Source organism: Leopardus geoffroyi, chromosome A1, assembly GCF_018350155.1.
Source record: "Leopardus geoffroyi isolate Oge1 chromosome A1, O.geoffroyi_Oge1_pat1.0, whole genome shotgun sequence".
Taxonomy (NCBI): domain Eukaryota; kingdom Metazoa; phylum Chordata; class Mammalia; order Carnivora; family Felidae; genus Leopardus; species Leopardus geoffroyi.
In genome coordinates this window covers 115227213-115241499 of record NC_059326.1, presented here as the reverse complement: position 1 = coordinate 115241499, position 14287 = coordinate 115227213, and the positions used below count along the sequence as shown (strand labels likewise).

General features: G+C 42.0%; 1 protein-coding gene across 3 annotated transcripts in view; it reads left to right on the top strand.

The window, feature by feature from the left end:
• The window catches only part of SIL1 (SIL1 nucleotide exchange factor), a 217923-nt gene that overhangs the window by 36163 nt on the left and 167473 nt on the right, over positions 1–14287 (top strand). The window contains exon 1 of one of the 3 annotated variants that reach the window (XM_045445519.1): positions 12757–12780. The exons of the other annotated variants lie outside the window; for them this stretch is intronic. The gene's annotated coding sequence lies outside the window, so the exon portion shown is untranslated. Of the gene's footprint in view, positions 1–12756; positions 12781–14287 lie in introns of those variants that run through there. 3 annotated transcript variants of the gene reach the window in all.

Genomic DNA, 14287 nt, shown 5'->3' with positions numbered 1-14287 from the left:
CCTTGACAAAAAGAATACCTATCAGAAAAACTAAAGAAAACATCATTTTTGCTGCTTAAATTTTTAGAAGAGACAACAGTGTAATGAATGTACCCATGTGCCCATTGTCCAGTTTCAGCAGTTGCCAACTTGTGGACAATCTTAAATTCTTTTTTAATGTGGTAAAATAGGTATAGCGTGAAATTTGCCATTTTAACCATTTATTTTTATTTTAGAGACAGAGAGTGCAAGTGGGGGAGAGGGGCAGAGGGCAAACAAGAGAGAATCATGACCTGAGCTGAAATCCAAAGTCAGATGCTCAACTGACTGAGCCACCAAGGCACCCCATTTTAATCATTTTTAAGTGTATTATTCAGCGGCATTAATTACATTCAGAGTATTGTACAGTCATCACCACTACATACTAAAACTTTTTCATCACCCCAGACAGAAGCTCTGAACCCATTAAGAAATACCTTCCCATTACCTCCCCTGTAACCCCAGCCATGGTGACCTCTAATCTACTCTCATCTCTGAATTTGCCTATTGTAGATACTTCATGTAAGTGGAATTAGACAATCTTTGTCCTTTTGTGTCTGGCTTATTTCACTTGGCATAATATTTTTAAGGTTCATCCATATTATAACCTGCATCAGAACTTTATTCCATTTTACAACTGAATAATACATTGTATATATATGCCACATTTGAAACCTCTATTAAAGGCCACCTGGGTGGCTCAGTTGATTAAGTATCTGACTTTGGCTCAGGTCATGATCTTATGGTTCGTGAGTTCGAGCCCTGTGTTGGGCTCTTTGCGGACAGCTTGGAGCCTGGAGCCTGCTTTGGGTTCTGTGTCTCCCTTTCTCTCTGCCCCTTCACTGCTCACACTCTGTTTCTTTCTCTCTCAAAAATAAATAAACATTAAAAATAAATATCCATTAAAAAATCCATCCATCTCTTGATAGATACTTAGGTTGTTTCCACCTTTTGGCAACATTGACATACAAGTATCTTTTTGAGTCCCTGTTTTCAGATATTTGGGTGTATACCTAGGAGTGGAATTGCTGGGTCATATAATTCAATGTGTAGCTTTTTGAAAAACTACCAGAGTTTTCCAGAGTAGCTGTACCATTTTACATTCCCACTGGCAGTATACCATATTTCCAAATCTTTGCCAGCAGTTGTTTGCCCTTAAAAATTTTTTTTAAATTATAGGCATCCTAATAGGTGTCAGATGGTATTTCATTGTAGCTTTGATTTGCATTTCAGTAACCACAGCTGGTAATGAGCATCATTTCATGACCTTATTGATCATTTGCATATCTTCTTTGGAGATACCTTCTTTGTTAATCTCCTTTGCCGGTTTTTAAACTGGGGTGCTTATCTTTATGTTGTTAAGTTGTTTACATATTGTGAAAATTAAACCTTTATCAATATGTGATTTTTCCTGTTTGGTGGGTTTTCTTTTCATTCTCTTGCTAGTGTTATTTGAGGCCCCAAAATTTTGATGGAATCAAAATTGTGATGGATTCTAATTTATCAGTTTTTTCTTTTATTGCCTGTGGTTTTAGTATCCTATTTAAGAATTTATGGCTCAATCATAAAATTTTTGCCCTTATGTTTTCTTGTAAGAATTTTATAGTTGCACTGTTAAATTTAGGTCTTCCATCCATTTTTATTTTATTTTATTTTATTTAAAAAAAAATTTTTTTTTTTCAACGTTTATTTATTTTTGGGACAGAGAGAGACAGAGCATGAACGGTGGAGGGGCAGAGAGAGAGGGAGACACAGAATCGGAAACAGGCTCCAGGCTCTGAGCCATCAGCCCAGAGCCCGACGCGGGGTTCGAACTCACGGACCGTGAGATCGGGACCTGGCTGAAGTCGGACGCTTAACCGACTGCGCCACCCAGGCGCCCCATCCATTTTTAGTCAATGGCACCCTTGTTAAAAATCACTTGACTGTAGATGGGAGAGTATGTGCTTACCTTTTGTCGATACCATACTGTTTTGATTATATTAGCTTTGTGGTAAAGTTTTGAAATCAGGATGTGTGAATCCTCCAACTTGGTTCCTTTTTTTAAAGATTGCCTATGAATCTTAGAGTGAGTTTTTCCATCTCCTTGAAAAACGCTGTTGAGATTTTGACAGAGATTGCATTGAATCTATAGACTGCTTTGGATAGTACTGTCATCTTGACAGTATTAAGTGTTCCAATCCACCCAGAAAGTTTTTCCATTTATTTAGGTTGTCTTTAATTTCTTTTAGCAATGTTTTGTAATTTTCAGTGTACAAATTTTTTCCTTTGGCTAAAGGCCTTCCTCCTTAGTTAAATTTATTCCTGGATACTTTTTTTTTTTTAATTCTATTTTAAATGGAATTATTTTCTTAATTTCCCTTTTGGATTGTTTGTTGCTAGTATAAGAAACACAACTGATCTTTGAGTATTGATGTTGTACCTGCAGCTTTGCTGATTTTATTAGCTTTAACAGTTTGTTTGTTTGTTTGTTTTGTAGATTCTCCAGGGTTTTCGACATCTGAGTTCATGTCATTCGTATATAGAGATGGATTTGTTTCTTCCTTTCCAGTATGGTATCTTTTATTCCTTTTTCTTGCCTATAGCTCTGGCTAGATATTCTAGTATTAATGTTGAATATAAATGATACAAGCAGGCATCCTTGTATTGTTCCTGATCTTGGGGGAAAAACTTGTAACCTTTCACCATTGTTGTTAGCTGTGGGTTCTTCTTATATGACTCTCATCATATATGCCCTTTATTATGTTAAAGTTCTGTTCTTAGTTTATTAAGTGTTTTTAGAATGGAAGGATGTTGGATTTTGTCAAATGCTTTTTGGGTATCAATTGAGATGATTTTTTTCCCCTTTATTTTATCAATATCTGTTAACTGGATTAATTTTCATGTGTTGAACCACCCTTGTATCTCTGGGATAAATAACACTTGATCATGTTATACAGTCCTTTTAATATGCTGCTGAATTTGGTTTGCTAGTGTTCTTTTGAGGATTTTTGCAGATATATTTATATGGGATATTGGTCTGTAGTTTTCTTATAGTGTCCTTGTCTTGCTTTGGTGTTCGGATAATTTTGCAGTCAAAGAATGAGTTAGGCAGTGCTCCCATTTCTTCTATTTTTTGAAACATTTGGAAGGATTGGTATACTGCTACGTTTCTTAACAGTCACTTGGCTGGCCAGGAGGCCCTCGACTGTGTGGCATGATGGTACCTATTTGGAACTCTGGTCTTGAAGCTGGGCCAGGTCATCTTTTCCATACTCTTTTGTCTCAGCACCTCCATCTTGGCCACCTGTCTAGGGAACCATTCATACTGATGATGCACACTGGCAGGTGACCTGGTAAACAAGGTCTACTTGTTAAGTTGGACTCTAGGATTGCAGCTTTGCCCTTGTACTCTCTCTTTGGGCTGATGGATGGTTCGTCTGTTCTTGGGCTTGCCAAACAGGAACTAGGCTTCTGAGCCATCTCAAGGACCAGACCAAGTCAGCAGACAAGGGAGAATATTATGTTGAGAATAATACTTCTTTTAAATGTTTTCTCATATAGCTAACATTTCAGGAAGAAAGACTCCATTGAGCATAATTTCCCATAATTCTAACTTCATAGCTGGTCATAGAGGTGGTCACACTTTTTTTCAGAGTAGTAATTCCTATGTGTGTGCTATTATGTTCTGCTTCTGCTCAAAAATATGTATCTGTGTTCATGTTAGCATCACTATCCATAGTTCACCTATTTAAACATTTTTTTCACCTGTTTTAATGACAACACTGTTTTCCATTGTGCTAGTCCAGATGACCCCTTTTGAGATTGTTGATTTGTTCAATCAGCAGATATTTTTGAGTGCCAGGCACAATGCTGGGTGGTGAGGATACAGCAGTGGGTTAAGTGGACAATTGTCCCTACCCTTATGGAGCTCCCAGTCTGGTGGGTTCTAGTTGTTACAGGCCTGTGAAATGGAATTTCATTGACCATGTTACAGCTTTGGAGAGGATGACAAGGTTGTGTAGTCCCTAGCCCTGGCTCCTATCGCTGCGTTCTAAAAAGCAAGCAAGGTCTTGGCAGGACAGTGGCAATTCTGCTTGTTAACTGGGCTCTCAGTGAAGCCCAGGATGGGGAGCCCTGGGACCATGGCAGAGTTGACTCTGAAATGGGACTGCTGCAGCAGGGAAGACTGCTGTTTCCTAGGCAATACTCTGTTTAATATTTTTAGTGCGTGGTCACGGCAGAACTAAATGTGGTTTCTGATCCCAAATTGGTAATAAATGTAGACATATTTAGAGTCAGAAACAATGCATTTAAAATTCTCTGCTCCTTAATGGTCCTGCCAAGTGCTGAGTTTAGGTTTCTTTGTTTCTTGGCTACCTACCCAGCCTCCCACCATCTCTTGGAGAAGGCGCCCGGGTTTTCTTTGGGTGTTAGGTGGGATTGTGAAAGCCGTGAGTTATGGCTCCCTGAGCTGTGTTGAGAGGCATCAGATTTTTGTGTTTCTGCCCACATATGTAAATGTGTACATTTAAAAATTCATCCTCCTTTCAAGTTTTTAAGGATCTGGGATTATAAATAGTCTTGGACTCTCAGGCGTGTTAAAAATAAAATATGATGTTTCAGTTGCTGATTTACCTGGAAGACATAGTGAGTGCCAATGTGATAGTAGCGAGTTCTGTGTTTGGTGACCTGTCCTTATGGTGCGCTCATTGTTTCTGTAAGTTAATGCTATTTTCTTGGGGCTCCTGATTTAGTTTAAGGAGGAACCTAATTGTTGCTCATTTCATCCGTTAAAAGTTGTAATTTATGTCTCAAGTTGCCTAGAGCAGTATTTATTTTCTCATGGTATATTTCTTAAGTTGGCTTTCTTATTGATAATTGTGCTGTCTCAAATTCTGTTGTGGAAAGCCATGTTATCCACTAATTGTGAACGGGACGTCAGCTCCCTTGAGGGCAGCAGTGGTATCTTTTGTATGTTCTGTTCTGAAGTATGGTGCTCAGGGGACTGAGGCTGATGGTAAAATATCTTTGTGTGGTATCTGTTTCTAGAGTGTGAATGCTGGATGCTTGTAATCCAAAGTGCCAGAGTGCCTAGCACAGAATAAGGGTTGGTGTTCTTAGTGATTTGCACATAGTCCATTTGGAGCTATGGACTGGAAGTCATATCTTCCTTCCTATCATAGTTTCACTAAGGGGCTCTGACCTCCTCTGGAAGCTTGGAGACAGCAGGAAAAGATGAACTCTGATTCTGCCCCAGCCCCAGGTTGTGTGTGGATGAATGTGTGAAAGTCCTTCGTATTCTTTGGAAGCAGGCTGTCGAGAAAGCCCATTGTGCCTACTATCAGGAGATCCATTCATTATTTTAAAGGAGAGGGAAGAAGGAGGCCCTGGTCCCTTATTCCCTGGATGCCAGCTGACCCTGTCTAGAGTGATCCACAAAATCTAGGTCTCTTGAATTTGTCCTGGCTATTCCTGCCTTCCCTGTTCCCCTCTTAGAGGTATTGGAGTTTGAAGACAGGCCTGAGACACCAGGAAGCTGGATTCTGAAGTGGCCATTCTCAGTCAGCTCTTCACTGGGCACTGATGCAGAGCCAGCCAGCATTGCTGAGGTTTGAGTGGAAATGCCTCTGTAGCCACCTAGAGTGGAATGCCTCTGTAGTGCAGGTGTGTAGGCAGGCCTGTGGCTCAGGGAAACTGGGTTCCAAGGAAAGACTTGATTGTCAGAGCACAAGACAATTCTATAAGGGAATGAAGCCCTTACTGCTTTTGTTTATCCTGTCCTTTATTCAAAATTTTCTCTCACAGTAGTTGTTAATGAGAGCTACAACCTTCTTGAGTCCTCACTTTGTTCAGGTACTGTACTGTATGCTTCATAACATCTCACTTAACACCAAGAACCATCCTGCAAAGTAAAGTAGTTACTATCAAGTCCATTTGTAGATGAAGGAATGGAAACCTGGAGAGGTTAAGCAGCTTGCCCAGAGTCCCACAACTAGGCGAGGTGACCTGGCTTGACATTCGGAGCCCACATTCTTTTCATTACACTGGAGTGGAGATGGAGTAGAGTACACCCTCTAGTAACCTTGGCTGTTATCAGACATAGGCTGGTCACTTTAAGGACATTAGGCAGGATCAGAGAACAAGTAGAAGAAGTAGGTCTCCTTGCCCACTCTCTGTTGTGAGCTTGTAATCTAGGGCCGAGGGGGAAGTAAACTGACCGGGTCTGGGGTATTTCTCTAATTCACTTTGTCACTTACTGGTGTGCTTAGGAAAACCACATTCACCTTTTTGGCTTCATTTTCTTTTGCCATGTAGAGGTAATCCTGTCCTAAATGTTTTTGGGATGGGGAGTGGGGATGTCAGGATCACAGGCTATTTGGAAATAAGCTTGGATATCATCTTGGCCAATATAGTTACTCCTCCCCTCTGCTTTATTCTCACCAGACAGTTGGGTATATATGAGGGGAGTGTTTGGGGGTTGGAGAAGAAAGATACTTTCACTTCTTGTATAGCTGAGAAGTCTACATGATGGGAGGTTAAGAGGTGAAGACACACAGGATGCCAGGGACCTGGCTGCAGTCTTAGTCAAGGATATTCTTCTTCTTGAATATCTGTGCCTCCTGTGTGAGCTGGGCTGTGCCAAGGACATTCACCAATCAAAACATATGTGTGTGAAAACATATGTGTGTGTATGTGTGTGTGTGTGTAGTGTAAAAACTTGGGACATGGTAGAGGTGGGTCTCTCCACAAGAGGGCCCCAATAGGCTCATTTAAAAAATTTTCTCCTGACACAGAATGTGTGCCTTTGTATCCATTCACACTGTTGAAGAATAAGTAAAATGAGTCCAGTTTCTGTGGCTGATTCATAGATCACTGGAAAGGCAGCGTGGTCTATGGAAAGAGGATGGGTTCTGGGCCAGATTGGCTTTAAATCCTGACTACCACTCTGGCTGCATGAACTTGGGCAAAATACTTAACATCTCTGAATTTCAGTCCCCTCCTGGGCAGAATGAGAACCTTGTCAAATGGTTGTTGGGAAGAGTAAATGAGCTTAGAACTTTGCTTGGAGCATAGCAAGTACTCTATAAATGTTGACTATAATTGCTCTTAGACAAAATTTATTTTCCTGTGGGTGGTTCAGATACTGATTTGAATCCTAGGGGATTTGGTGTCATTGGGGTATTTCTCTCCATCCTGTATTACAAAGTGCAAGAATTAAAACTTCTGAGCGGTTTGGGGCATGGGAGAGCTCAGAGAATGTGGAGTTGTGTCTGGTGGGAGTTTGTTCTTTAAGACTTTGCCTCCCTGCTCCCTCCTTCTGCTGGTGTGACTGTGCCTGTCTCTGTCCTGAAGACATGTATGTGTGTTGGAGGCGGTAGCTCTACACAATCATAGAAAACCATTGTATGGCGTTAGAGGATCCATCTTTAGGACCTGACCACTGGAGCCAATTCTTTGTCTTCATTAAGAGACTCAAGTGATAATATTGAAAAAATTGGATTTAGAGAAGTGGCCCCAAATCTCCAAACTTCAATGGACCCACTCAAGCTTTCAAAGCAGTCTACCTTTGTGCCTCTATTTCTTGTCTCATGTACCCTCTTTTGAAGGGCCCTCTGGTGGCCTTATTGCCAAACCCAGTGGATCTTCTCATCCACATTCTTTTTTATTTTTAAAATTTTTTTTGCAGGGGCGCCTGGGTGGCTCAGTCGGTTAAGCGTCCGACTTCGGCTCAGGTCATGATCTCGCGGTCCGTGAGTTCGAGCCCCGCGTCGGGCTCTGTGCTGACAGCTCAGAGCCTGGAGCCTGTTTCAGATTCTGTGTCTCCCTCTCTCTCTGACTCTCCCCTGTTCATGCTCTCTCTCTGTCTCAAAAATAAATAAATGTTAAAAAAAATAAAAAAAATTAAAGAATTAAAAAAAAAATAAAATAAATTTTTTTTTGCAGCAGGGGCAGGAAAGACAGAGAATCTCAAGCAGGCTTTATGCATAATGTGGAGCCCCATGTGGGGTTCGATCCCACAACCCTGGGATCATGATCTGAGCCAAAATCCAGAGACAGACGATCAACCTGCTAAGCCACTCAGGTGCCCCTCTCATCCTTACTCTGACTGATCTCTTGACATCATTGCCTGGAACTTGATTTTCTCAGGATTTTCTCCTCTGTTGACCTTTGTGATTCTGCACCATTGTCCTCGTTCCTTGTTTGATTAGCTTGCTTGCTTTTTTCTTTTCCTATATTCCAGCCATGACTTGAAGATTATTCTTGCTCTTTCTTTCTCTCTGGGTTTCTCCCTAAGACAGGGAGTCTATTCTTGTTGCGTTGCTTATTGCCTCTGTGCTGATGGCACCAACATTCTTACCCTGCCCTAACCTTCTCTGCCTCTTTGTATTCAATAGGTGTGAAGTTACCAGAGACTTGTGGATCCACTGAAAAGCTCCATGCCAGAAGGCATTGAACTGTGGTTATTAATGTAGCTATCAAGTGCCCTCACTGTTGTTTAGATCTTTAGCAGTCCAAATGGAGATTGGGTCTTAAAACGCTTTTCTAGCATTTAGTTTTTTGATAGCCTTGTTTGAGTAAGGATAGGTCTAGAGAGGGCCGAGCTGGGCTCCCATTTGCTTTGTCCCTTTTGCTTTTGCTCTCTTTCTGCTTGTCTTTTGATTTCTTTTAGCTGGAGCCACTGTCTTTTGTCTCTGAGATTGCAGTTTTTTGCTAATATGCTTAGCCACCTTTTTAAAGATCTGTTTCCTTGCCTACTAAGGTAGGGATGGGAGTTGTTATGTCTCTCACCTTTTGGAGTGCAGAGTATCAAGAATGCCCCCTTCGTATTTCTTCCCATGTTGTCCTCCTCCCAGGGCTCTAGTCCCCACTGGGCTCATGGAATTCTTGGCTCTATGTGCTCTCAGGTGGGGCCAGCACTGTCCTTATAATGCTACTGGAAAAGCCTCTCTTGGGCTCTCTTTTTAAGGCATGTGCATGAGTGGATTTTGGCTTTGTAGCTGTCTGTTCAGGCAGAGGCTTAGGTTTCTTGTGAACTTTCTACCTCCAACAGCCTCCTCTAGTTAATTTCCTTCTTGAGTCTGTTGAGAGCAGTCTGTATTTGCTCAGCCCTAGGCATGACATCAATATTTGGGACAGATACTGTCCCCACTACACAAATGGTCAGTGGGTAAGGATGTTCCATGTCCAGCCTCCCAGCCAGTAATGGACTTAGTTATGGGATTAGAAGCCGCATTTCTTTTGTTCATAGGCTCTTTGGATTTAATTGCTGTTTTCCTCCTGACTTGCTGTGTAGTTTATGGCTTAGGGGGAAAGAGACTGTTTGCCTGACTATTCCAAATTTATTTCTTTTGTCCTTTAAATTTTTCTTTAAAAATCCATTTCTTTTCCTAAGCGTTTGCACATTGTTTTCTCTTGTCAGGACTGTCCTTCCAGTGTCCTCTTTGCGTTGTTTCTTCAGCTTCGTATTTGCTCAGATTAGGCGCTGAGTTTGTTTGTGTAGAGGTGAGTGACCGTGTATGTGTATATGAGTTTGTGCAGCCCATAAATAGTAATGAATGTGTGTCTGTAGGAAAAGCTCATCCTCTAACCTTCAGTCTGTAAAGCAGAAGGTTGTTTTGACAGGTGTTCCTGCAGTTGGCAGTTCTACATGATGGTGGCCTGGCTCTCTGGACACAAGTATGCTGGGAAAAGCATTGAGTGCGCTGGGTCTGCCTTGGGGCTCAGCAGAAAACTGGCTTTCATCTCTCCTTTTTCAGCTGGGGGTGGGTGCTCTTCCAACATCTGTTTCCTTCACCTCTTGGGCGAAGATAGCCAAAAAAAAAAAAAAAAAAAAAAAGGCTTTGGTCCTAAAGTTTGAGATAGAGGGCCAGCTAAAGAATGTGTAGATTCTGTAAGCGTCAGAGCTCTGGAGAGTTGTACCAGGGTGCCTGGACTGGCTCTGATGGCCTGTGTGTCCAAGGGCAGGTCATCATCCCTACTCTAATGATAAGTAGGTGCCAGGTGCTTTGTTAAGCATTTTCCATATTTTTATTTAATCCTCTCTAACACTCTTTGAAGTAGGAGCTCTTACTATGCCATTTTACAGATAAAGAAACTGAGGTCTGGTAAGTTGTATTCAAGATCACACAGCTAGGAATAGACAGAGCTAAGAAATGGCCTTTGATCATTCTGAATCTAAATTCATGTACTAGACTTTGTATCCATGTTTTTATCTTTTTGCTTCAATTTCCTTCTTTTAAGATAGAAGTAGGAATTCTTGCCCTTTCACTTTTCTAGATTTGGAGAAACAAATACATGGACACAAACTGTAGGTTAAGAATGTGAGCATTTTATGAGGTGGAATTCAAAGTGCCCTCAGGCAGTTTGCTGATGTGACTCTGCCTGCCCAGGACACTTGTGACCTTTTCCTATTCTCACTCTTCTCTGGCCCTGAGACTGGAGAGCAGCCACCGTCCGTGGGGTCTGCCACCCATCTAAGAAGCTTTCAGAGATCCAGCACTCCCACTTCTCCTTTGGCTTCTTGCCATCCTCATCACATGCTTTTGTTTTCCTGCCTTGAGAGAAGATAGAAGTTACGGGAGGAGTCTTTTTTACCCAGGGCCTAGTCCTCTCCCCCAGTCCTATCTGAATTGAGTAGAGGACATGAGGCCCCAAGAGAGGCAAGGTCTAGAAAGTCGAAGGGCCTCCTCCTACCCATGCCGCAAGAATCTGCTCTGGGCTGCAGTAAGCTGATAATACAGATTGCTGGAGCATCTACCCTCAATTTACATAAAGGTACAGCCTACAGATGGCCAGTTTTGATGGAAAAAAATGGACATTTCATTTTTAGTCCTTATTATCTTCTTGTCCCAAAGCCCAAGGATACTTAAGGAAAGAGTAACTGCTGAAACACTGAAATGTGTTTCCCTTTCCCGGACTGAATGATGGTGTTTGAAGTCAGAAGAAGACCGTAATGTGAAGACCTTGGTCTGTCTTCCAGTGAGAGCCAAGAATGACAGGAAGGTTTATTTTGCAGGGTGTACAGGGGCAGGTGATGAGGCAAATCCAGTGTTAGGGGTGGTAAGTAGGGTTTGGGAAGGGCACTAACATCAGCCCAAGTGTGCCAACTGTGCCTCAAGGGATGCCATGACTTTGGCTTTACTTACGTTATTGTCTGAGGTTTTCTTTAGCTGCTGCTGCTGCCCAGATACTTGCTTGTGATATGGGATGTCAGCTGTCCTGGTAAAACACAGCTGTGTGCCATCTCTCTTTAGTCTGTTTCCACACTCCCCCACCCTCACCTTCAGCCTAAAGCCCAGAGAAAACTGCGTATTTTCTACTTGTTACTTGTTGAGTAAGGACCAAGACCAGGTGACGTGGCTGCAGGCCAGACTGCTTAGCAGGACACAGGATACCATCACTGATGCTTGTGTGTGCCTGTATGTTGCAGAATTTGCACTTGCTCTTAGGGTACCCCTGCAAAGCCTGGGAAACTGTGACATATCTTTTTCCCAGCCTCACTCCTCCTGTCTCTCCTCAGGCACCTCCTCCCTGCAACATGTTCTGTCTCTTGGTGTTTCATGGAGAAATATATGGAGGCAGTAAATAGGTCAGGTGTGCAGTCCATGTGGAATTACTGGGGGGAGACGAAGGATCCATTTGTGAATCGATGTCTCATCCTTAGTATTGGCATAAAATGCTTTTGAGGGCATTAGTGTGTGTGCAGGAGATGGAGGCGGCTGGGAACCTTGTGGGAGCTGCCATTTCTCTCTCCACCTCCCCTGCCCCCTCCCCACGCATTCCCCTTCCCACTTCGGGGTGGGGGTGGGGTGGGGAAGCTGCTGTTTGTGTATCAGCTGCCCTCGACCTCTTTTTCTTCAGTCTCTTCTGGATTTCCTGCTCATTTGTCTTCTTTGCCCTTGACTAATTCATTCTCATGTATCTCTTCCTCCTCATCTTTTTCCCCAGCATCAATTCCAGTGTTTATCCCTGGCTGTGAGAAGGGAGTGTTGAAGTGTGTGTGTGTACATCCATGTACACTTGAACACTATTCATGCAGGGAAAGGAAATCTGTGACTTTGGGGATAATCTTTGTTTTCTCTTATGGTTTATTTCCTGATAATGCACCCTGCTTCCATTCTGTATTTTCCTTTCCCCCAAAGGCTGAGGATTAAGAAAGGTATGGGGCATTATAGGAAGCTCCAGGGCTGTCTTTTCTTGGGACCCATCTCCCTGGGCCTTTCCAGCCCTTTCATTCCTGATGTGGAAGTCTCTGCTTGCTCCTTGTGCATGCTCACCAAGCCTGGCCACTGCCCCCTCCCCTGCCACGCACACTCAGGTATGGTCAGGCACCTGTCCAGAACCTAATGCTGTGTTGTGAACTCACTCCCCGTCTTTCCGTATGATTGGTGCCCCAGGGAAACAGGTTGCTGGGGAAAGCTCATGTGGCACTCAGCCGCTCCATTTTATCGACGAAAAAAGAGGGGAGAAGCTGGCAGAAAGCAAAGGCTTTTGCTGCTGGGTGAGTGTAGCAGCTATTTTTAGTGCCCAAGCCTTTGCTTTTCCATTTGGCTATGCTTTTTTAGCACAGTGCCGGTCCAGCAGGGCTGTTTTCCTTTATGGTTCCAGATGTCCTTAGGGAAAGTTTCCGTCTGCCTCTGAGAAGGTGTGGGCTGGGCAAGTCGGCAATAACTTCTGACAGTGGGTTCAGGTAGGACTTTGGGTCCCACTGCAGTCATGTTAAAGGACCAATTTCTTGAGGTGGAGCACGTAGTGGGGCAGGAATAGGAAAGAGAAAAGGTAAGCACCATAATCTTCAGAGATATTCTCCTATAACTGATACAGTTAAGCTTTTTTTGAATACATGGCCTAATGAGTTATATTAGGGCTGAGTGATCAACATTCAAACCTTTTATAAGGGCTTGAAGTAATGCTGACATGTTTTGACTTTTTTTTTTTTTTTTTTTTTTTTTTGAGACAGAGACAGAGCATGAGCAGGGGAGGGGCAGAGAGAGAGGGAGACACAGAATCTGAAGCAGGCTCCAGGCTCTGAGCTGTCAGCACAGAGCCCGACGCGGGGCTCGAACTCAAGGAGTGTGAGATCATGACCTGAGCCGAAGTCGGACGCTTGACCGACTGAGCCATCCAGGCGCCCCTGTTCTGACTTTTTCTAAGGCTTCTTAAAATTTTTAGCTTGTTTTATTTCTCTTTCTGCCTTTCTTTCCTAGGTCATTTGCCAGTTTTTTTTTTTTTTTTTTTAAAGTACATGTGTTTCTCTTTAAGATTTCATTTAAATTCCCATTAGTTAACCTACAGTGTAATAATGAGTTTCAGGTATACTGTATAGTGGTTCAACAATTTGGATTAAGTTCTCTTGACTGCCACTCTAGTTTACTGACCAAAATTGTTGTACCAAGAAACTCTGTACCCATTAAGTAGTAACTCCCCTGGTAATCTATAATCTACTTTCTGTCTCTGTGAGTTTGCTATTCAAGAAAATTCATTTAAATAGAATCATACAATATCTGTTCTTTTGTGTCTTGCTTATTTCACTTGGCATAATGTTTTCAAGGCTCATTCATGTTGAAGCATGTATCAGAATTGCATTCTTTTTATGGCTGAATAATATTCCATTGTATGTATACACAACACTTTAAAAATATCCATTGATCTGTTGATGGATATTGGGGTTGTTTCCACCTTTTGGCTATTGTGAATAATGCTGCTGGGAACATTTGCATGGAAGTATCTGTTTGAATCACTATTTTCAGAACTGTTGGGTAGAATAAATACCTAGGGGTAGAATTTCTGGATCTTAAGGTAATTCTGTGTTTTGCTTTTTGAGGAACTGCTAAACTGTATCCCACAGCAGCTGTACCATTTTGCATTACCACCACTAATGTATGAGGTGTTCCAGTTTGTCTACATCCTTGCTAATATTTGTTATTTTCTTTTTAAAAAAATTATAGCCGTCATTGTTGTTTATGTATCTGGTTATTAAACCCTATCAGAGAGAGGTGATTTGCAAATATTTTCTCCCATTTTGTTGGCGGTCTTTTCAATCTCTTCATAAGGTCCTTTGAGGCACAAAAGTTTTCACATATTGATGGAGTTTAATTTAGTTATTTTTTTTAAATCACCTGTTGTCTTGGTGTCATTTTTGAGACACTACTACCAAATATAAGGTTATGAAGATTTCCTCTATATTTTCTTGTAAAAGTTTAGCTTTTAAATTTAGGTCTTAGATACATTTTGAGTTAAGTTTTGTACATGACAAAAGGGTAGATTCCATCTCATTTTCTGCATG